Source organism: Cydia fagiglandana, chromosome 2, assembly GCF_963556715.1.
Source record: "Cydia fagiglandana chromosome 2, ilCydFagi1.1, whole genome shotgun sequence".
Classification (NCBI taxonomy): Eukaryota; Metazoa; Arthropoda; class Insecta; order Lepidoptera; family Tortricidae; genus Cydia; species Cydia fagiglandana.
In genome coordinates, this window is record NC_085933.1 from 3,140,372 (window position 1) to 3,165,623 (window position 25,252).

The window sequence follows — 25,252 nt, forward strand, 5'->3', positions numbered from 1 at the left end:
TTGACAGTAAATAAGAACAAACAAACTATACACATCCTTTTCTTTTGTGTGCTAGTACTAGCGAAAAACAAAGATAGTATGATTCCCTCTCTATGTTTGAAATGAGATAGTCCTTTGACAAACTATACAAATATGTTTTAGCCGATTTTAATATTTTTTTTATTTTCTAATTTTGTGTCACTTATTTTAAAATATTATCTTTATATTTTACAATAAATAAGGCGTCATAAGGCAAATAACTGGACAAGGATATCACTGTGGGCGGACAGTTGAGAGCACTCCCCAGTTAATAAGGCCGTATCCCACCACTTACAGTACATACACCGGGTTACGATCGCGAGTTAAAAGACGCTATGACCCACCATAGCGTTTTAGCGTCGTCATATTCATAATTTTATATGAAACGCAATGAAGATGCTCTTCCGTCGTTAGGGTTTATTAATAATGACTAGGAAATAAATGCTTTATTAAGTGATAGTAGATTACTAGCTTTAGCCTGCGACTTCGTCCACGTAAAGGTCGCTAATTCTAACAAATACTTTCCTACAATTCAGAAATAAATCGAGAGCAAAATATACTTTCCGGAATAGGTATCTCGGAATTTCAAGTATATACATTAGGTTTAAGAAAAATTACTAGAGATGCACCGGATATCCGGTTACTATCCGGTATACGGCCTATCCGACCATGATTTTACTATCCGGTCGGATACCGGATAGTAACATTGCTTGATTTTGGAGTAAACAAATTGGATTTAAGAATCAGACACGGTTATAATCGTACTTGCTTGTTATTTTAACACAATTTAAACATTCCTCTGACTAGCATGCGGACTCATTTCGAACCTAGAAATGTGTCCGCGCAAACGTTCACTAGGAAACAGGTCAAACCTGCAGAATGCGCACCTGAATAACCGAAATGTAGGTATAGTTTTGCCGGCCGAATATTCGTCCGATGGTCAGGCCGAACATCCGGTATCCGGTATCCGGCCAAACAACTATCCGTTGCATCTCTAAAAATTACGTATTACTGGAGAATTGTAAAAATATTCCAAATAGAGCTGATGAATATCTCAAATTGGGTATAAGTAATTATGACATAGGTACATGTGCCAACGCGGGATGATATTCCGGAAATTTCATAGATGCATTATCAGAAGAAGAATTTACGCAAGTTAAAGTAAGTTTCGTTATATGGAGTTTGGAGGGTTTCTACGGGATCGTGATAGCTGTCGGCTTTACTTTTAATGGTATTAACTGCTATAATTTTAACTGATTTATGATCTAATTAAAACCAAAATATTACTTTGCTAATCCGCGAAAAGATAAATTTATCTATAATATCTTTTCGCGGATTAGTAAAATAATAATTTGGTTTTAATTAATATGGATTTCCGCAAAGTAACGCCTGATTCTGTTAACTACATATTTGATTTATGATCTGTTATGTTTTAGTCAGTTTTTCACGCATTGGTGTAGTGAAAATTAAGTTTCACTCGGGAACAAAATTTGTTTAACCCACCTTAAAACCCACACAACGCTGATAATTCCACTTTTAGAACCACGAGCGTAGCAATTTTGGAATCCTTTGCATGCTCGGGTACCAATATATATATATAGCCCCTTGGATAATTATTAACTATGTCAAATGTAGCATTGTAAATAACGTTTGAATCTATAATTGGGGCAGAACAAAATTAAATCAAAACTGTCAACCTCCCGACATCGCCGCGACAACGTATTTCCTTCCCAATTAATTAAATCCTTACAATAAGTACTGACAAGACAAATGCTGAGGCTCGGTTCGATACGTTTGATTGTCAACTCATAACATGACAACCTTCGGTCATTTTTTGATCCGCAAACGATCCAGTTCATTTTGTTATGAGATGGAAGGGTTTCGTAACGTTAAGAGCTCATTTATACAATGCGAGAACTCGCATGCTAGTTTCATTATATTGCGGGTTTTGATCGGTCGGTTAAATTGGACGTAACAGTCCGCAATGTAACTAAAATCGCATGCGGGTTCACGCGCCGTCTATATCAGCCCTAAACACAGTAATAGAATGTGGACCAAAGCAGTGGGGAGACACTCCTGACTTCGGACAAACTCGGCTCCGTCCGGCTCAGCATTGCTCCGAGCAATTATTAAGGTTGGCACCACTAGACGTCCGTTTGCGTGCACGACCACAGATAAGATAATTACTTGAATTTTGATAACACTAAATAGCCGAAAGGGATAGTGCCATACGTTAGAAAGAAATAGCATGATTAGTCCCTGAATCGCTGTCACACTTCGGTTTTGTAGGAAGGATATTAAAAACAATCCCGAATAGCGTCTTTTGTACAAGTTTTGACTAACTGTTACAAATTGTGTCGTCAACTTTGGAGTTTGGTTGTTAGTTGCGATGTCATTGACTAATTACATAGGTATATGTACACATAGTCACATATGCATATACTACATAACATATGTAGCGTATAACCAACCTTTAAACCTTGGAATCCCCCATGGCTACCTCGTTTTAAAAAAAAATCAAACACGGTATACACAAAATATGTAATTTCATGTATAACGAACCGGTTGAGAAATGTAGTAGAGGAGAATTAAATAGCCGATTACACTACGAAAGCATTATTGCCCAAGCTGCGTTCTACCGCGAAAACCGAAATTCACAAATTGCGGGGACCTTTCTGTTTTACTCCAATGAAGGCGTAATTAGAGTGACAGAGAAAAGTGGCCGCAATTTTCGATCTTCGATTTTCGCGGTAGCCCTGAAATGTGAACGCTTCGCTCGCGCCTGTCGTTTACACGATCAAAAAATTTTTACTTTTACAATTTGGGAGCAATTGCAAATTATATGATTCTCGGCATGATGCTTCAATATAAGAAAAGGCACAATACCTACTAAGTATTACATACATACATACATACATATAATCACGCCTATTTCCCGGTGTATTAGGTGGGCTGAATCGCCTGTAAGCGCTGTAGCACTTTAAACCTCTCTATTGGTTATTAAAAAATATATTGAATTGATAAGTAATATACTTAATAATACTTCGAAAACAGTTTAAAACGTAACCGTTCATACAATAACAATTATCTTTAAAAGTCCGGGAGCAAAGTTTCAAGTTTCCGATTTACGAGTAGCGAGATAGCGCACAGTAAAAGTGGTAAACACCACGCGGCAAGATGTCAGACTTATTTTTTTATTTAATTATTTTTTATTTAATTAATAAATCTTACAGCTATCATAACAGTTTCCCAATGCGATAGTGTAGGCAGGCTATTATTAGGTATATACTATAAGTACTATAACTTAGCTAAGAATAACACAACACAAACAATGTAACCTTTACAAATTCACTTTCAGAACAATTAAATACGTCAGTTCGATTGGCAACTTGGTTAAATGTGCGCAAGGCTCTCGTCCAAGGGGCCGTTATGCCACTTGGTGTCAGACCTACTTAATAAGTAGTACTTATGCTTCAGCGGTGGCAGCATGGTTCCATTTTTATCGCCTGTCACTATGCCCGTCACTATCGCACTTACATACTTGTTAGAATGTGACAGGCATGGTGACACTGACAGGCGATAAAAATGCGATCGTGATAACGCCGCTGGATTCCAGCTTATTATCTTCTAGTCTGTTCTTTATAAAGGTCTTTGGGATCCTATTAGGCGCCTACAGGCCGTTAAATAAGAAACCATGCAACATAAGCAAACACTTGTTTTTGGTATTATTTAATCATAAACTTTTCGCCTAAAAAACTAAAGTACTTTTTAAGTAAATGAACGAGGAACGAATGAAGTTTTATTACCAATCAGTGCACGGAGTGAGTGAGTTTGAACAGTTTAGGTTCAATCAGGCCCCGAACCCACGTTACGGTCCCACGCGTGAGGTGAGTCCTCACTGCAAGCGATAGACTATGCTCGATTTTAACGTATAAATAACAGTAGTTGTACAGTCAGCATCAGAAGTAACGGATCACGCTTCACTTCAGATATATCGGAGCTGCCAAGGTGCTCACAAATATCTGAACACGCCTCTATTGTCAAGGCGCTAGAGTGCGTGTTCTTGGCAGCTCCGATATATCTGATGGCGACTGTACTAATCTTTAATAAACTGAAATGTCATATACTAGGAAAAAGTGACCAAGGCCTCCAGTGCCTCAGGCTGGAATCAAACCAGCGTCCTCTGCTATCGCGGCAGGTGCCTGTAATAATAATATGTTCTTAAAATTATTTAATTTGTTCTAGATAATAGTAATTTCTAATAACTTAACAAACAGAGATATGTATAGATATGTGAAACTGACTAAAATACCAAGACGCGATCGTAAGTTTCCGAGAAAATACGATGGAAAATAGTTATGCACTACTATACAGATGTATTTTATTCAGTCTCGGTACAAAAAGTACTGACTTTGACTAAAGTAGCATGACAAATACGAACGTTTCCGAGAAAATACGATGGAAAAACAATTATGCACTAGTTTCTGTAAGATAATTTGACTGTGACAGATGCTTTTGAACGCGAACTACCTATAGAGATATTACAAGATGTCTATTTGGAAAAGCATTCCATGATAGTTTTTTTTTTGGCCCGTCGGCATCTGCTAAAAAAGGTGTTGCTCTACGTTTTAGCTTCGGCTCCTCGCACGCCTCCCTAATTTCCGGAATAGGGTAGACTGGGGACAATTGAATCATATTTTTTTTTTCTTTTCGATTGATCGCCTGTAATTATTTTACACCATTACCGGAATTCCATGATGTCAAGGACATACAAATAATAATTTATTTTATTCGCTTTTCCGCTATCACTAAAACCACACTCGCCCCTCGTAAACTACAGTGTATGCGCAATAAATGGCGCGATCATTAAAAACGCCGCAAGTGTTTAATCAGTCGTTAATCATCACGCTTTACGATTGGGAGTCTGTTAACTCTCTTCAGCCCGGCCTTGAACTCCGGAACTTCCTTACATCGCATAGCACCGCAATAATATTGGAGCGGCGTTAATAATAACGTAAGCACCAACCGCCATAAGGTACCCGTGGGACGTCACATTTTGTGTGAAATCGTCATCAGCCTGACGCCCTGAATCAAGTTTTGTACTGTGAACTTTACTTTGGAAACTTAAAATGACCTACTGCCTTATTCGAACTTCAAGATATTCACAAGAGACAACACGTACTATAGTTCGTTTTTTTTTACTATAGTTCATTAGAAAGAACTTGCAAGAAGGTAAGCGATCTTGACATGTCTTTTAATTGAAAAACGCTTTTTAAAAATCAAAAACTATTACTTATGAAAGCAGAAGAATATAAATGATCGTATTAGATTCATAATTGTTACATATTTGCCGTAATTTATTTTTAAAATGTGCTTTCAACTAAAAGACACATCAAGATTGTTTACCTTAAGGTAAGGTATTAGAAATAATTCTAATGCTAAAAAAAACGAAGTATAGATCCATTCTAGATACGTTATAGTTTAGATATCAACTAGTTCAACAACTAGGGCAACCAATGTCACTCTTACGTTAGATAGCGTAAGATATCTATTAGATGTGAATTGGATCTCTAAGTCATATCCTGAGGAAATCGTTCTAGAGTATCTCCAGAATCGCGCAAATGTCAAATTTGACAGGTTAGATCTTAAACATATCGTTATCGTATCTTGGTGATGTCTAATAGGTGTCTATTTCAAAATCCAAATCGGGCCCATAATTTTAGTTGTGATATTTTTTACGAGAGGGAGAAAAACGCCAAGATTAAAGGGCATTTAAACTTTAAGTGTTTCTAATTGGCCCTATGGTTAACTGATAGAGAAAGCTTTTTCGCATTCAGTCCTTCTTGTAGATAATGGTATATCTTTGTGGCATGAAGTTAAAATAAATGAACTTTACGCTATTTTTATATTTTCAAGCAGTCGCAGTTGGGCATGGAGGTGGTGGAGGTTAGATTTAACCACAGACAAAACATCCTCCAGACTGAGCATAGTCGCGCTACCCCCTCTGCCACGTATACGGTAATTTTACTCCATGTTCGAGTCGAAAGTGTCTTTGTGTGACGTCCGTGTTTTTGAACGGACCAATCACGGCACGGGACTTCGCTCACCTCGTCCCGCGCACCCCCGCATTTTTGGAATCATCGGTTGCATTCAATAATTGCTCTAAACTCGGTCTAGAGGATTCCTAGGGCCCGATTCGGATTTTGAAATAGACATCTATTAGACATCACCAAGATACGATTAAGATCTAATCTGTCAAATTTGACATTTGCGCGATTCTGGAGATACTCTTGAACGATTTCCACAGGATATAACTTAGAGATCCAATTCACATCAAATAGATATCTTACTCTATCTAACGTAAAAGTGACATTGGTTGCCCGAATTGCGCTGCAAAAGAGAACTAGGTAATTGATATTTAAACTATAACGTATCTAGGATAGATCTAGTACGCGTCGTCTCTTGTGAATATCATGAAGTTCGAATACGGCAGCTAGTCTATGGATTTAATCGAGAATCAGACCGCAAAATAAATAAATATGTACCTATGTATTTACAAACTCTTTCATCATCATCATCTCAGCCTATATACGTCCCACTGCTGGCCACAGGCCTCCTCTCGAGCGCGAGAGGGCTTGGGCTATAGTCCCCACGCTAGCCCAATGCGGATTGGGGACTTCACATACACCTTTGAATTTATTCGCAGATGTATGCAGGTTTCCTCACGATGTTTTCCTTCACCGAAAAGCGACTGGTAAATATCAAATGATATTTCGTACATAAGTTCCGAAAAACTCATTGGTACGAGCCGGGGTTTGAACCCGCGACCTCCGGATTGCAAGTCGCACGCTCTTACCGCTAGGCTACCAGCGCTCTCTTTATTGTAAAACAATACAAATCCCATAACGTCATACAGAATAAACACAAATGCATATTTATGGGATCTCTTCCTGAGAAATATCAAGCAATCCAGTCACGCCATCTATCGCATAAAACTAAAACTTCCCAGCAACTTTTTTTCCTGCTTCATGTCGTCAAAATTGAAGCGCAGTTCGTAGCAACACGGTCGCGCCATCTAGCTACGGGGTTACGACGTAGTAGCTCTCGCTACGAACGTAGCCTTGCTACGAAGTTGTGGCATTCGAGTTAGGTCTACGCAAGGAGAGGTGACGTATCTCGTAATAAATGTTAGAGGGCGTGTTTATATCATTAAAAAAGTTTTCTTGTTTGAAATTTAGTCTATCTTTTGTTAAATTTGACATAGTTGTAGTCAATATGACAATTGAAAAGTAAAAATATTACGGGATGACACATGCCAAGAAAGGCACGTGACTTTTTTCACACATTGGGGCTTGTACACAAATCACGTGAGGTTCGACAGGAGCCCCGGGTAACGAAAAAATCACGATAGATCAGGTTGGGGGAGGGGGGTATAAGGAAACCTCACGTGTATTTTTATATGGTGAACGAAACTAAGAAAAAAAACCTACCACATGAGTAGATTTCGTTACCGTTTCCTTTTTCTCGGTTTCGTTAAACATAAATCTTCACTCTGCACTTCAAAATAGCGAGTCTATTTAACGAAAACAGAAAAATAAACAAGATTTTCTATATACAATACCATTTATCTTAAAATTAGGTCGAATGAAAAAATTTCAAAAAAATACACGCGAGGTTGTGTGGGGGGAGGGGGGGGTAGCCAAAAATCTCACCAAATATCACCAAGGGGGTGGGGGGCTCAAAAAGTAGTCGAAAACACCTCGCGTGATTTGTGCACAACCCCTTACGTTTAAATTACGATTGGCTTTTTCTATAAAGTATAAACGATTGTCATTTATTGTCATATGTCAACACATATCCAAAATTACCCAAGTCTCATCTTGATTGCGTTCTGTCAAAAAGATCTTATCTTATCTTATGCATAAAATGTGAAGCAGTTTGATATTATTGTCATAGTAATGAAACCTTTTGACAGGCTGCCTGTTAATTTAATTCACGGTATTAAAAACCGGCAAGTGCGAGTCGGACTCGCGCACGAAGGGTTCCGTACCATAATGCAAAAAAAAAGAAAAAACAAAACGGTCACCCATCCAAGTACTGACCACTCCCGACGTTGCTTAACTTTGGTCAAAAATCACGTTTGTTGTATGGGAGCCCCATTTAAATCTTTATTTTATTCTGTTTTAGTATTTGTTGTTATAGCGGCAACAGAAATACATCATCTGTGAAAATTTCAACTGTCTAGCTATCACAGTTCGTGAGATACAGCCTGGTGACAGACGGACGGACGCACGGACGGACAGCGAAGTCTTAGTAATAGGGTCCCGTTTTACCCTTTGGGTACGGAACCCTAAAAAAGATAATAAGCGTTCATTATTTTAGGGGAGACACTTATAAATTACTGTAAAATCTATTAAATAAAAAACTACTATAATGAAGTCACTATAAAAATCAGAAAACATAAAATAAAAAAAACAACAACGGGTTGCACTCCGGGAGTGCCGATAGAAGTGAAAACTCAATGACTAGTCCAAAATGTCTGCAGCACTATGTATAATTGATCCATCCTCCTTTTTATTGACAAACTTTAGTTCCGAAATTGCTGGCTAGTGAGCTTAAATTTGTAGCGTTAATTGTTTAAAATTCGAATAGAAATTGTAAAGTTACTGTTCGTATTTTTTGCCTTCGATGTTATAATTACTAACTGTAAACCATAGGTTAAATGTTTTATTGTACTAGCATTACACAAACCACCAAAAATGAATCCACATACCTCTTTGACGAGTCTGGCGACGGCGGCTATATGCACTGGTTGATTTACACACAGATTTCAATGTTTCGACCGGGCCCAGCGTAAATCTTTATGCACACACACTTAAAGTTATGTTACAAATCTTTTTATGGTCAAACGAGTTCACTTATCACACAATTCTATGTAAAATATAGTTTTATGAACCGAGAAAAACTTTCATAACCCGACATCTTTTTAACCGAGAACCAAACTGCTCTCATTGGTCCATTTGAATGCTTGGTCTATTGCGCGACTGCGCAGTGCATCGTGGTGTTGCCATGCCATAACACAGGCAATGGATTTAAATTTTGAGAGAATGAATAATGCTTGCACATATTCTCCCCCCCGAACCAAGCTAGGTCTTGGTTAGCAACTATCCATCAAAGGCAATACACAGAGTTTTGAAACAGGCCGGAGTAAAGAACCGTTTTGAACCCTTAATTCAGCTACACGATTGATTCCGTCTTTTCCTGGCAATAATCTAATAATGCGGCCACGTTTCCACTGTAAAGGTGGATAGTTTTCTTCCTTTATTAAAACTAAATCATTAATTTCCGGAGATTTCGTACGTAAAGTCCATTTAGGACGCTGTTGTAGAGTATGAAGATATTCATTGCGAAAACGAGACCAAAAATGTTGTGTCAGTTTTTGAATTTGTTGAAATTGCGACAAACGGCCTATATTCGTTAATTCAAATGGATATTCCGGTAGAGCTACCAGTGGTTGACCGATGATGAAATGACCAGGAGTTAAAACTTCCAAGTCTGTCGGATCCGAACTGAGAGGACACAAAGGCCTTGAATTCATCACCGCTTCGACCTTAGTAAAAAATGTCGTTAATTGCTCGAACGTAAGCCGTTGATCACCGAGTACACGATACATGTGTGTTTTAGCGGATTTAACAGCAGCTTCAAACAATCCACCCATATTTGGGCTACTGGGAGGGTTGAACAGCCATGTAATTTGGTTTTTGATTAATTCAGGTTCTAACTCGCCGTGATGATTCTTTAAGTAAATGAATAAATCTTTCAAATGTTTGTTAGTCCCGACGTAATTTGTACCACAATCAGAGCGAATCAAGGAAGGTAACCCCCTTCGAGAAACAAATCTAGTAAAAGCAGCGACAAATGCTTCGACTGAAAGTTGAGAAACTATTTCCAAATGTACCGCCTTTGTTGACAAACAAACGAAGATGCACAAATAACACTTTTGAATGCGAGCATTTCTTAAACTACTGCTCTTCATGAGGATTGGGCCTGCAAAATCCGTCCCTACTCCTTCGAATACTCGACAGCATCGAACCCGATCTGCAGGTAAGTCTGCCATAAATGGCTGTTGGTGTCGAGGCGCAGTTTTAAAGCATGGAATGCATTTAAATGTCACATTTTTAGTTACAAATCGCATTGATAATATCCAATAATTCCGACTTAGAATTGAAGCTAAAGTGTCAGCACCTACGTGACAATACACCTTATGATAATGTTCCACTAAAAGAAATGTGAGTTTGTCTTTTCCGGGAAGTAAAATGGGATGTCGGGCCGAATAAGGAAGTTCTGAATGACAAAGACGTCCTCCAACTCGAATTAAACCTTGTCCGTCGACAAATAAGTTAAGTTTCCGTAACGAGTCTCGAATAGGTTTCCCAGCAGATAAATCTTCAATGTGACTACAGAAATGTTTCTTTTGAATCATCAAACAGAAGCTCAGCCTGACTTGCCTATACCAAACTTTAGTTCGTTCCAATCTTGAGTACGCGTCAGTTGCATGGAACCCTTTTTATAATGTATACTGCAATAAGCTAGAAATGGTACAAAAAAAGTTCTTGCGATGCCTTAATATTCGTCTGAAGAGCCCGCGGCACTCTTATGATGAGCTTTTAATTAAATACAACATGCTATCACTACGGGACCGACGTTGCATCGCCGACGCAATAATGCTGCGTGACGTATGTGCAGGTGAATTGGACTGTCCAAGTCTCCTATCTAAAATATACTTTCGAGCTCCTCCTAAACTAACGCGGTCCACACACCTCTTCAGTCTTCCGAAGACAAAGACTAACGCCGGAAAACGTGCACCTATATACAGACTGTGCGACCACTACAATAAGTCTCTTCTCGACCTTGATCTCTTCTCAAAATCCCGCGCCCAGTTTAAGGCAGCAGTCACAAATTTATATAGAAACAAATAGGTAACTTCTTCCTTCCTATTACATTAGTCTAAGTACATACATAGTATAGTATATTCTACAACATAGGTATAGTCTCACTTAACATTTGAAATATTGTGAACCGCATGTTAGTTAAGTATTAGGATTAGGTAAGTGGTATAAATATACATATGTTCTCTGTGAGATACGTTTATGGAAGCATCTGTATTTAACCCTTAATCAAACGGAACACTTTTTATGAGATTTTTGAAAACTAAGATTGGTTTTTAGGTAAATTGGGTGCGTAGATTACGAATAAATATATAAAAAGAATTTTAGTGGGGGGGAAAGGGGGGTTTTGCGGTGGGGAATAATTTCCCGTTATCCGTTACGGAATAGCAAAATTTTGAATGAAGTGGGAAATAGTTTCCCATTGTCCGATACGGTTACGAACTTTTTACTAGTTAGTAGCTCCCCCCGGCTTTGCTTGGAATTCAAGTATGAGCCTTTAACGTTATCTTCAAAAATCAAAGAAATAAATAAAAGAAAAAAGAAAACAAAAACAGGCACAGATTTGTTTGTGCAACAGGCAAACGGGCATATATTTTTATTTTTGGAATCCAATTAAAATGTAGGTGGAGAACAAACACTGGGAAATAATTTCCCACTTGATAAAACCTACCAATTTTTTTGTAAATCGTACGTTCAGGCACAAACAATGGGAAATAATTACCCACTTACTAAAACCTTAAAATCTTGGCTAAATCATATCGTTATCACAATTCCTTTCAAGCAAAACACAGGGAAAATAAGTCTATATTATGATACTATTCAGTGTATGCACTTACAAGATTTTTTTTCGCACTTAACCTCAAAACACTAAAAAAATTGTCGTAATTGCAAAAAAAATCACAACAACTGACATTGACTTTGACGTATGGTCACAAATGGCGGCTATTAGAAAAGTGTTGCCATTTTTCAAATTCAAAATGTTACTAAGATTTTAAATCTGTGTGGTTGGTATCGCTGAGTGCTGCCATTAAAAAGATAAAAAATATTTTGTAAATTAGAATGAAGTGGGAAATAATTTCCCGATATTTGATTAAGGGTTAAGGCCATTTATGTAACTTTAAGTTTTATGTTCATCCCATGTATGTTTTTCTGTGTTATCTCCTCAATAAATAAATAAATAAAATCTGGAACAAACGAGACAGTGCGAAACGACGTTCCGATACAGACACATTTTTGTTAACATTTTTACTACCACGACAGTTATTCATAAATCGAAACAAAAGCGCTGTCACGTTGACTAATTTTTCAAACGAGCTATACCGATCGATTAAATCAAAGTCATCTAAAGCGAGACTATTAGACACACATTTCGAACGTAATCCTGGCAAGTTCTCAGGTAAATCTGGCTTGGTTTGGTTAGGCCAATATTCTCGAGACCGATGTAACCATTTTGGACTCCACCACAAAGGATGTTCAAGCAATTGGGCGGCTGTACAACCACGAGATGCAACATCTGCACAATTTAAATCACTATTGATGTAAAACCAAGAAACTGGTAAATTGAGCTCATTTATCTGGGAAACTCTATTACCTTGAAATACATCCAATTTATGGGGTGAAATATTCAGCCAAGCTAAAGTTATCGTGCTATCACACCAACCGATAATTTCCGTGATTGTAAGTGACAGCTCACATAGTGCTAAATAATACGTGAGACAGTAATTTAGCCAGCAAAGTTGCGGCACTTAATTCCGCCTGTGGTATCGTCAATTTTGTTTTAAGTGGAGAAATTCTTGTTTTTGCAATAACCAGGCGAACAGTGACTTCTCCATCAGAACATTCTGTTCGCAAGTATACTGCAGCTGCATAACCGACAGACGATCCATCACAAAAACCGTGCAAAGAGTATGACACTTCGCTTTTTAACTTCAAACACCTAGGAATAACCAGTTTCTTTAGATTGAGTAAGTCTGAGAGAATGTTATTCCACTTGTCGACTATGTGGCTAGGTGCCGGTGAATCCCAGTCTACTCGTTTAGCTCCGTCACTCACTAGCTCCTGTAATAATAATTTCACCCTGAAGACTACCGGACTAATCCATCCGAGTGGGTCAAATAATTTTGCCAACGACGAAAGAATACTGCGCCTAGTAGGCGTAGCTTGCTCGTCAGGTAGATTAACTCTATAGGTAAACGTGTCCGTAGATGGATTCCATTGAATACCTAAGACCTTAATAAATCCAGTACTGTCGTCATTGTCAAAACAACGAGGAACTTCACAATGATCCGTGGGAAATCCAGCTAATAAGCGAGGTTCGTTAGATGCCCATTTTCGCAATTCATAGCCAGCAGTTCGCATGATCGCGATTAGCTCATTCATAAGCATTTCAGCTTCCTGAATGGAGTCCGCCCCTCCGTTTATATCGTCTACATATGCATTGGCTAATAGAAGCCTGGCAGCATTCGGAAACCGCTCCTTTTCGTCTGCAGCCAGCTGGTGAAGACATCTAATCGATACGAAAGGACTTGACTTTAGCCCGTAGGTATTAGTAGTCAGTTCAAAAAATTGGACAGGCTCCGTTTCGTTCCGTCTCCAAAGAATTAGCTGGTATCTTCGATCTTCAGGATGAATCCATGTCATTCGAAACATCATTTTTACATCAGTAGTAAAAACAATCAAGGGCAACCGAAAATTTAAAATGATTGTAGTTATGTCATTTTGCAATTTTTCCCCTGAATGTAAACAATCATTTAAACTAACACCAGTTGTTGTTTTCGCACTTCCATCAAAAACAACACGAATCTTTTCAGTGTCCCCTGATTTCTTAAAAATGCCATGATGTGGCAAAATGAAATATTCCTGCCCAGAGTCCACATCAAAGTGTGAAAGTTTCATATGACCAAGTTCTAGATATTCCTCCATAAATTGTTTATACTTTTCTTTGAAAACCGGCTGCGATTTCATACGCTTTTCTAAAGCTATAAAGCTATAAACCGACTAATCGCATTTGGTTTTGAGTCACCTAACTCCGCATGATTAGGTATTAACGGTAAACGAACAACATATTTACCATCAGTCCCTCGAGTGACTGTAGTTTCAAACAAATTCTCACAATTCACATCCATAGGATCTTTTATAGAGACCTTAGGAGGCTCTTCCGTTTTCCAAAACCGCTCGACCGTGTCAATCAAAGAAACACCCGAAAAATATTCCACACTACGTGGTATCTCCCGATTAATACCACGCAATGGACCGAAAACCGCCAAATCAAATATTGTATCAATATCATATGGACCACCCTTCCGAATAATGATTTTATTTCCTTCAATTATTTCACCGAGTATGTCGCAACCGAATATAATGTCCACCCTAGACATGTGTTCATAACCGAAATCCGAAAAATATTCATTAGATAAACCGAGCCGAGTAGCAATGTACGCCGTTGGCGACCGTAAAACCACCGCATTTACCGATAAAATAACGTTTTCCTTACGTTCCGACCGAAAAGTAAGAGTCACTATATGCTTACTATTACTAGCTTTGTCACCGACACCCGATAACGAGGTAACAGAGTAATGTTTCTTTAGTAGTAGTAGTAGTAGTAAAATACTTTATTGTACAAAAAGAAACATAAAACATGAAAGAACACACATCATTAGTACAAAGGCGAACTTATCCCTTTCAGGGATCTCTTCCAGTTAACCCTTGAGCAGTTGAGGGAAAATTGGAGAACGGTAGACATAAAAGCTGTGCTAAACGGCATAAAGATAAAATATTTAATATCCTACAAGATAGGTAAACCTATATCCTACTATAATTATGTACCTATATACAAAGTATGGGATATGAAATATAACAAATATGTAAACAACTATATATATTTAAAATATATAATACATATAATACATTGTATATGATATAATACATATATACTAAAACTACCTAACCGCATACATCTTTTAGATTTCAAGTTCCGTCAGAAAGCCATAACTTTTTTAAATTCGCCTTTAGCGATGCGACCGATTGACACTTACGAAGAGAAGACGGTAAGGAATTCCATAATTTGACAGAGTACACAGTAAAAGACTTGTCATAGGATCGGTGTTTGTGTGGCGGGATAGCCAGAGAGAGATCTGCACTGGAACCTAAAGCCCTAAAGCCCTAAAGTTTCAACAAAATCGCTCCGCACTACTGTAGTTTGTGAACCTAAATCTAAAAGAGCCCGAGTCTTAATAAATTCTGCCTTTTTTTGATAATACACTAACGATAACAGTTGGTAAAATCACATTTTCAACCAAAGCGGGCGTCGAAGAAACATTACTCGTAATTAATTGCTATTCCGCGTTGTCAATAGATGGCGCTGGCGCATCAGAGCGCGCGGACATACAAGTACAAGCACGCGTACAGTCGGCCGCCGTGGCGGTGGCATTAGAACTTAGTACAGCCGCATTCGTAGTTCGCTCATTTCGTACACGCCGATTATATTGTTCAACAGGGTCACGTGTGCTCATTTCCATCACACAAATTAAATAATTATGTCCAATATTCCCGCATCGTGCACAAGGAATGTATTGGTTACAAGTTGCCGCTGAATGGTTTCCAAAACAACGAAAACAGCGGTTATTATTTCGTACCCAATTTTTGCGATCAGTGGGCGTACTATTTTTAAACTTATAACAATCTGTTATAACGTGCCCCGACACAGAACAAAAAGCGCACCGCAAGCTAGGAATCGAATGATCCTGGTTTACGCGTTGTTCAATTACATTTACGCTTTTCCCCGTTTTATGTGCGATTATATCTGACGTATTGGCAGTGTCAATAAGTTGACATTCATTTTGTAGGAATTCAACTAGGTTTTCGAATGTAGGAATCTTCTTCACGCCTCCATAAATTTGTTCAAACCGAGATTTAATATCAATAGATAACTTCGTAAGACTTATATGGAGTAATATGAAGCTCCAGTGGTCTGTAGGGAAACCCAAAGCCTTAAGGGCTCGTGTCGACTCAAGCAAAGGATTCAATATTTGTGTCCGTAATGCGTTTTGTTTTTTAACAGGCATTAGATTCAAAATACGCGAAATATGACTATCCGCGAGCAACCGTTTATTGTCATACCGCGACTTCAAAATTTCTAGCGCTATATCTAGCGAAGCATCTGTCATTGGCAAATGTTGAATTAATGACTTCGGTTCATTGCATAAGTTTGAAACCAAATAATGCAATTTTTCAGTTTTTGAAATATCTGTCCTGGACTTTACCAACGAGGTGTAAAGACTCATAAACCCGGACCAAGTAAATATATCGCCATCAAATTGCTGAAGATGGATTTGTGGAAGACGTGGGCGTTGTGCTGAAGGCACGGCCGCTGCGACCTCCGAGTTCGGTTTTTCCAAGGACATTGCATCTAAATTATTATAGTGCAACTCAGCATTATTATAGCGAGCCTTATAGTCTTTGATTTTTTCACCATCGGTTTCCACCTCGAGACTTTCAAGTAAACTCTCATACGCCACAGTCAATCTATCGAAATGAGATTCCAACTTTCGTAATCTCGCCGCTAAAATACTAGAACTAATCTCAGATTTCATCATATTAAAAGATGATTGCAACCAGTCGCATTCTATATTAAACCGAATATCATTTGTTTTATGCGTCGCCATTTTGAAAACACAAAATAAGTACGTATTTATTTACAACAACCGCGCCGCGAATAAAAGGTCAATGACCCGGTTCGATGGGACCAAAGTTATGTTCGTATTTTTTGCCTTCGATGTTATAATTACTAACTGTAAACCATAGGTTAAATGTTTTATTGTACTAGCATTACACAAACCACCAAAAATGAATCCACATACCTCTTTGACGAGTCTGGCGACGGCGGCTATATGCACTGGTTGATTTACACACAGATTTCAATGTTTCGACCGGGCCCAGCGTAAATCTTTATGCACACACACTTAAAGTTATGTTACAAATCTTTTTATGGTCAAACGAGTTCACTTATCACACAATTCTATGTAAAATATAGTTTTATGAACCGAGAAAAACTTTCATAACCCGACATCTTTTTAACCGAGAACCAAACTGCTCTCATTGGTCCATTTGAATGCTTGGTCTATTGCGCGACTGCGCAGTGCATCGTGGTGTTGCCATGCCATAACACAGGCAATGGATTTAAATTTTGAGAGAATGAATAATGCTTGCACAGTTACCTTGCAGATATATTTGGTCATGATATTTTGAGTTTTATTCACCAGTACTAGAGTTCACTTTTATTAGCGATTTCATCAAGATGTAGCTTTATTGAATTATATTTGAGTGATATAAAGTTAGAATGTAACTGTGAGATCCTCGTATTTCAGCCCGTACAAGATTAGAACATTGAGCTTTATTGCTTAATATAAAAGTCCAGTTTTAAATAATTGACCTGATTATGATACGTTATGACTAAAGTTCTTTGGTCAATAACATTGTCCGTGACACATGATGTCAGCGTTACGTTACGCGTTACGCTGAATCGAGTTTATGATTCTTTCCCCACCTCAAAAAGTGCACAGCGCCGCTAAAGAAGGTTTCACTTCAAAAATATAATGATACAAAATAAAACTTCTGTGTTTCCAGAAAATCCACCCAGGATATAAATTCTGAATTCAAAAGCACACGTAGCGAGGAAGGTTTATAAGTATTCATACTTCACCGGCGTGTCGAATGGCTTATAAGAATTTTAAATCTTGCGGTGACACTTACATACCGGGAGTCCCATTCTAATTTGACAACTTGGTACGGTTTTGATCTTTTGATACGACCTTGAAGATCGCTCACGCTGATTGGTGCATGCTAAATTAAGTGATCATTGTCGGCAACTTGTTTTGTGACCTAAAAATCAAATCAAAATAAATAATCAAAATAACTTTTAGGGTTCCGTACCCAAAGGGTAAAAACGGGATCCTATTACTAAGACTCCACTGTCCGTCTGTCCGTCTGTCTGTCACCAGGCTATATAGTTAATTATAGTAATAGTATTTAATATAGTAGTTTAGTTTAGATATCGCAACTTAAAAAAAATATTGTAACTGTTTAAAAGATGTGTATATATATGAATATAATATGATGCATGATCGTAGGGTTATTTAAAAAAAAAGTATTTTTTTTTTACTTGTATTAGAGATAGCCTTAAGCAATAGTTATTAAGTTAGATTTAAGTTATATTGAAGTGCCCTACAGGGTTTCATAGCTGAACCAATACAATGTACCAACCTGTATAACCTATGAAAGCAATAAATACACTGATTACTGATATATCTCATGAACCGTGTTAGCTAGACAATAGAAATTTTCACAGAATATGTATGTCTGTTGCCGCTATAACAACAAATGCTAAAAAGTACGGAACCCTCGGTGGGCGAGTTCGACTCGCACTTGGCTGGTTTTTTTATTCTTCATTAAACCTAGCTGTAACTTAATCCTTTGGTTACTTGCTAGTAAATGTCAGCCGTAATACTTACGTATCTTCATGCAAGCTCGCCTCAGCCGCAGCCGGGTCTCATTAAAGCTGCATTTCTCACACTGCTACATTAAAAAAACCAAGTGAGGGGGCTATTACGAGACGGTAGACATTTTAATGAGCGGTAGTGAAAGTATCCAAGACAATTTTAAAGTTAAATAATTATTATAACGTCTTACAATTGGATTTTTTCTAGTTTATATAAAACTGTGCCTGAGGTAATTTTTACGTATATATTTAATACAAATATTGGTAACATTATTATGACACCGCAAGCCGTAATGGGTTTACTGATCACAGCAGATGCCAGTGAGATCTCAATAGATCCATTGAAAAAAAAAATGATTAATACTTATAAAAATATATTTCCTTGGTCACTTAATAAATAATAATGTATTCGTATCAGGCAGGTTAGTGCAATAAAAAGAGAGAGAACTGATTTTAATGTAATTTTCCCTACATTTTTTTAAATAATTGAAATTGTTTTTGGAACAACAAGCATTTTTTAATGAATTATTTTTCTAATCGTTCACGTTCATGACATGTCAAACTATAAAAGCACAACCATTCTGTCTCTCCAGGGCAAAATAAAATTAAGATAATTAATTCAGTAAATGCATACCGAGTACTAAAAATAATATATCGATGGCTTACATAATTGCATCTCCCGGTTGACTCCAAAAGCTCACGTTGAAATGCAAGGAGCATTCTTTTTCCATTTCGGATTCCAACCGAATCATGCGCTTGTGATTGGCTATGTAAAACCAGCTCCGGAGAGAAGGGGGTGTGCAGGTGTCTCGAGAATCAATTTGCATTCGAGTGTTAGGTATTAGGTATATGTGAAAGGAGTATTAGGTATTACATGACGAGACGAGGGCAAGAGAGGTAGAGGTTTCCCGCCAACCAACTGGACTAAAACCATCTCTAAGGACATGACGGAGCTAGTCCTAATGCCAGCAACAGCAATGATTAAATGTCGCAACAAGTGGCGATCAAATATCAGGAGAGCCGACCCCAAATAGAGCGCCAGGAGAATGATGAAAATGGTATTACAGTTGCTTCCAGAAACTCGCGAACTAAATTGACATGAGTTTGACAAATAAAATGATACCAGAAATAGCAAAGAAAAAATAGTCACGGGTATATGTCGATAAAATGATATCGATAAGTAAGATGCACTTACTACCCATGTGATAATTAATTATAAAGGGGTCACAAACGATTTCGACTTGTATGAATGTGACGGGAAAAGTGCATGATTCGATTGTAAGATTGTGACGTTACCACTCAAATCAGGAGGTGCGGATGTGAAACTGACAAATTTCAATGTTAAGAGGAAACAGGAGCTGATTTTAGGTAAATATACACATCTCGCTAACGGAAGCGGCTCCTATAACTAGTGCGATAAGAACAAGGCGAAAAATCCTTCTTAAAAATCTCTAAAATCGAGGTTTTGTACTCGAGTTACGATTTACGAGGTTACGATTGGTTAAGTTTTGGAGGAGGAAACCCTCCTCCAAAACTTAACCAATCGTAACCAAATTTGGAAATCTAAATGATTATGAAATTAGCTTTTTTGGCTAATTGATATCCGTTTTGAATACTGCGTCTCTCATTGCGGCATAGTCAAAGAGTCCATTTTTGAAAGGCTCTAGCGCCTTAAAAAACAAAAATATCAAAAAAAAGCAAAACGGTCCGACAAATCATTGCTCTAGCATCAAAACCCACGGAGGAAACAGTCGAGTACGTTTGTATGGAGATATGACCACTCCTGTTGGCTCTTAATATGCAGGTTTGGGGGCAAGTTGTTTATATCCAGAGCTCGCGGTTGTCGCCATAAATCTAAAATTGGTGATTTAATTTTATACAATGTGACCGGTAGATGAGATTGGTCGATAATTAAAGTTAGACCAAGAAAAGTCTGCAGCGATTTTGATAGCACACGCAGTGCAACTGTTATTTAATACGTCATAATTTCATACAATGTTGACGTATAAAATAATACTTACACTGCGTGGGCTATTAAAATCGCTGCAGACTTTTTTGGTCTAACTGTATTTAAATTCTGACCTAATCTTATTTTCCCTTCTGGGTCGGCCTTATTTGTATTTTGAGCCAAAATCACTGTTTCTATGTTATCACCTACAACTTGTTACTCTAGCTGTAAGTTTTCCTAACAAATAAAATAAAATAAATATAATAAAATATTTATTTAGTTACCTACAATATGTTTATCCAGTATTTATTACTATAAAATTGCACAAGTAACATTTGTAAAATAATTTATATTACTTAAAGATACATTTTAACTGACCGCGCAACAGTAGCGCCGCTAGCGGTGGATTCTCGCGATATTCTCTAATTCAAACTCTTTTGAAAATATCGATACCAACAGCACTGGCCAAACTGTGGTATCATTTGTGCATATTGACCTGTCAATTTAGTTCGCGAGTTTCTGGAGGCAACCTTAGGTACTAATACTAATCTAACGTACCTTATTAAGTTTAAGACCGCCTATTGTAACTATCACACGGGAAAAAGAGGTTAAACCTCTTTTTCCCGTATTATATGTTTTATTTTCTGTAATGAGGTGTGCAATAAAGAGTATTTGTATTTTTTTAAATTTATTATTTAACAGGACCTTTATACCCTTGTACCTATACATCGGCCCTATCATGTCCGTTTTTTATATCTCCAGAAATTATGTCAATTACATCCATATAGGAGAATTTGTATTGTATTGTAACTATCGCACATATGCGAACTTTAAGATACGTCAAATAATAGATATGGAAACGATATAGATTAGATATGTCAGTGTCAAACAAGTGTCAAAAGTGACGTTTTTGTTTGAAGAAACGTCGCTTTTGACACTTGTTTGACACTGACATATCTAATCCATATATTTCCTAGATCTATTAACTGACGTGTCTTAAAGTTCGAATTGGGCCGTATGTTTCCTTCACAACCTTATTACGTGGGCCATACTGAAAGTTTCTAGATTGAATATACCGGGTGTGGCCTGTAACACGAGCAAATAATTAAAACATAGATAGTACTCCTCAAACGGTGACACTTTTGTTCAACAACTATTAAAAATTATGAAGTATTTAGATTTCCTATTTTTCATACAAAATAAATATTATCTTCAATGGACGCCATCGCCACGCCATATCATTGTGATTGACGTTGCTTGTCACGCCTTAAACATAACAAAATTCGCAATACATTGCGTCTTAGAATAAACTTTAAAGTGTATTAAAAATCAAACCACAAGTTATTTTTAAAAGTCGCTGAACAAATGTTGGTCAGTATGAGGAGTACAGCTTACAGTTTAATTTTTTGCTCATGTTACAGGCCACACCCGGTATGAGACAACTTATTTTTTCTAAGTGGCCAGTCCAGTAATTACCAAGTATAAAATTAAAAGCAAAGTATTTAAACAAGGCAAAACGTGCCCAAGATGTGAATGAAATGGCACAAATGGCACGAGATGTCCGCCAATGATCCTCGCTGGCAGAATGCCAAGCGTCCGTAGTCTCACGTGCCAAATTTAAAAAGTGCCGCTCAGGTTGGAGTGGAGTGTTGTAAAATGTGTCAGATGAAATAAACATTGTAGTTGGTAAAAATAAAGTTTTTACAACCTAGTAAAAGAAGCCAGGAGATGTGAATATAATGTACCTATAATGTATTTTATAATGGACTGCACTTCGTTTTTAGGGTTCCGTACCCAAAGGGTAAAACGGGACCCTATTACTAAGACTCCGCTGTCCGTCCGTCCGTCCGTCCGTCCGTCCGTCTGTCACCAGGCTGTATCTCACGAACCGTGATAGTTAGACAGTTGAAATTTTCACAGATGATGTATTTCTGTTGCCGCTATAACAACAAATACTAAAAAGAAAACGGAACCCTCGGTGGGCGAGTCCGACTCGCACTTGTCCAAAATGACATGTCGGACGCCTCGGCCCGGGCACGGCCCGGTCTAGCGTGAGGGTAACATTCCATTTCTCACCGCAGCTGCACTATTAGCAAGAACGCGTCGGTGTTATATATTGTCAATTTCCATAGAAAAATGAATGGTAGTCCTGCTGTCGTTGGAAGTTTAGTCATCCTTAGAACATAAAAAATAACGAAACGAAAATATTTGTTCATGTTCGTCCGATCCTCAAAGAGATATTTAAATAAGCATGGCATATTCTAAATTTAAAAATACAAAATTGATTTGAAGCTGAAATGCAGAAATCGTGCTATATCTAATCTACATAATGTGAGAGAAATGACTAATGCCAAATCTGTATCAATGAAATATTTATAAAATTGGAATGCTCTTCATGGTAGAAAGGGCAAGAATGGTACGATATGAACGCTAATGATCGTCTCTGGCAAAATGCCAAACGTCGTCTAAAGTGCCAAATGAAAGCGTTGTTGAGGGTAGAGAGCGCTCGCAAACTGCATATTTCAAGGACTCAAGTAAATAAACATTTTAGTAGTTGACTTTTTAAGAGCCCATGAACGTGCTCACTAGCGCCACTGATAATAATGCTAAGTACTGTATTTTGTATTTAAGTACAGTACATAGCGGCCCCCTTTTTATAGCTCTACACGATAGGCCAACGCCGGCCACTCCAAGGGACGCAGCCCTGCGGTATAATGAGATAGCAATATCACTTGCTCCCTCTAACGCATAAATGCGTCCCTTGGAGTGGCCGGCGTTGGCCCATCGTGTAGAGGAGCCATTAAATATTGATCGTTAAATTTAACAAGACCGAAGTGATCCCATAAGAGCACCGTGAACAAAGTTTTGCACGGTGCTCTAAAAATCAAAATTATTCACCAGTGGCTCTAGTGAGCACGTTAATGGGTTCATAAGGTACTGGTCCCACCGCGAGCTAGTAAGCTATGAGCTATCGGCTATAAACACGAACAAAAGATAAGTACTCCCGTGTAAATAAAAGAGACACGGCGATATTTATAGTTACTCGCCCAGCGGTGAGCTATAAATATCGCCGTGTCTCTTTTATTTACACGGGAGTGCTTATCTTTTGTTCGCGTTTATAGCCGATAGCGGCGATAGCTCATAGCTTACTAGCTCGCGGTGGGACCAGTGCCTAAAGCGCTATTCATAAACGCCTCAACTAACGATTAATTGTTTGTCTTATTCTGTTATGTCATTTCTTAGAGCTCTTAGAACATACATTATATTGGTATAAAAACAGGAAATATACTCTCATGGACAAATTTAGAGGAACGCAAAAAATTTACTATTTTTTTATTTCAATGTTTCGATATCTGTAATTTTCCTCTAATATTTATTTATTGATTAATAACTATTATCATCATCTTGACTACGGCTGAAATACCTCGATTTCAATACTTTGACATTTCCTATTTAGGAGCTCATCGAAACTGAATATCGCGTAGGTTATAAATAAATAATAATTTCCCATTTCGATGTCCCTAAGTGGCAATCTTTTGTTCCGGCATCGGATCGGAAATTAGGGGGCTGTCACCCGCTCCATTAAGACGCTCGTTTCCGCCGGAAGTTGTTATGGGATAATTTTCCGGGGCGAGGTTTACAGGTATATTGTTATTATACTGGGATATTACAAACAAAACTTTTTTACATATATATTTGTGCTTTTCTCTGGCAAACCAATTTTGTTAGTAATGAGAGAATAAAAAATCTGTGATCATTATCCTTCTTTTGGGGTTATTATACTAGCATAAGAAAAGACAGTAGGGGCCCGATTTGGATTTTAAAATAGACATCTATTAGATATATTTTAGATATCACCAAGATACGATAACGATATGTTCAAGATCTTACCTGTCAAATTTGACATTTGCGCGATTCTGGAGATACTCTTGAACGATTTTCTCAGGATATAACTTAGAGATTCAATTCACATCTAATAGATATCTTACGCTATCGCTATCTAACGTAAAAGTGACATTGGTTGCCTGAATTGCGCTGCAAAAGAGAACTAGTTGATATCTAAACTATAACGTATCTAGAATGGATGTAGTACGTGTCGTTTCTTGTGAATATCTTGAAGTTCGAAAACGGCAGTATGTAAGTTAAGCAGTACTAAATACTGACTGAATCTTTCATTTCATGTGGTCCAACTTGTTTACGTTTAGGGGTCATCCATTAATTACGTCACACCAATTTCTAGGTTTTTTGACCCCTCCCCCCCTTGTCACACTTGGTCACATTTGGCAAACCCCTCCCCCCCTAGTGTGTCGTCACATTTTTTCTACGAAATCGCCAAATCGAATTAAGTAAGTACCTAAGTATTATTAATATTTTATCAAAATGTTTTTGACGATATAAATATTAGTAATTTTATAACCCAAAACTGCTTAGGAAAGAAAATTAAACGATTAAAAACTATTTTCGTTTTAAAAACTTGTTATTTAAATGTACAGCGAACTAAATAATTTAAATAAATTTTCGGTTACTGATGAAGTTAAAGTGACGTCACAAAGTTTGTGTCTCCCCCCTCCCCCATGTCAAAATATGTCACATTTTCTTGACCCCCTCCCTCCCCCTAAACGTGTGACGTAATTAATGGATGACCCCTTATTAACATCGCACGTTCCGTTTTTATTCAAAGTAATTTCTCTCGTAATATAAAAAAAATAAACGTCTAAAAAGCTGGTCCCGAGAGACAATGAAAATAAGTGGTAAAACTATTAAATTTTCCATCAAAAACGTCGTAGAACTTTTAGCGCAACATTTCATACAACTGTTGAAAGTTAACACTATCCTAGCTGG

At 37.7% G+C, this 25,252-nt stretch overlaps 1 protein-coding gene across 3 annotated transcripts in view; it reads left to right on the forward strand.

Moving 5' to 3' along the window:
- The window catches only part of LOC134674168 (calexcitin-1-like), a 168,713-nt gene that overhangs the window by 78,666 nt on the left and 64,795 nt on the right, over nt 1-25,252 (forward strand). The window contains exon 1 of one of the 3 annotated variants that reach the window (XM_063532233.1): nt 8,371-8,381. The exons of 1 other annotated variant lie outside the window; for it this stretch is intronic. The gene's annotated coding sequence lies outside the window, so the exon portion shown is untranslated. Of the gene's footprint in view, nt 1-8,370; nt 8,382-11,996; nt 12,007-25,252 lie in introns of those variants that run through there. One more of the 3 variants, XM_063532249.1, reaches the window with a different exon arrangement.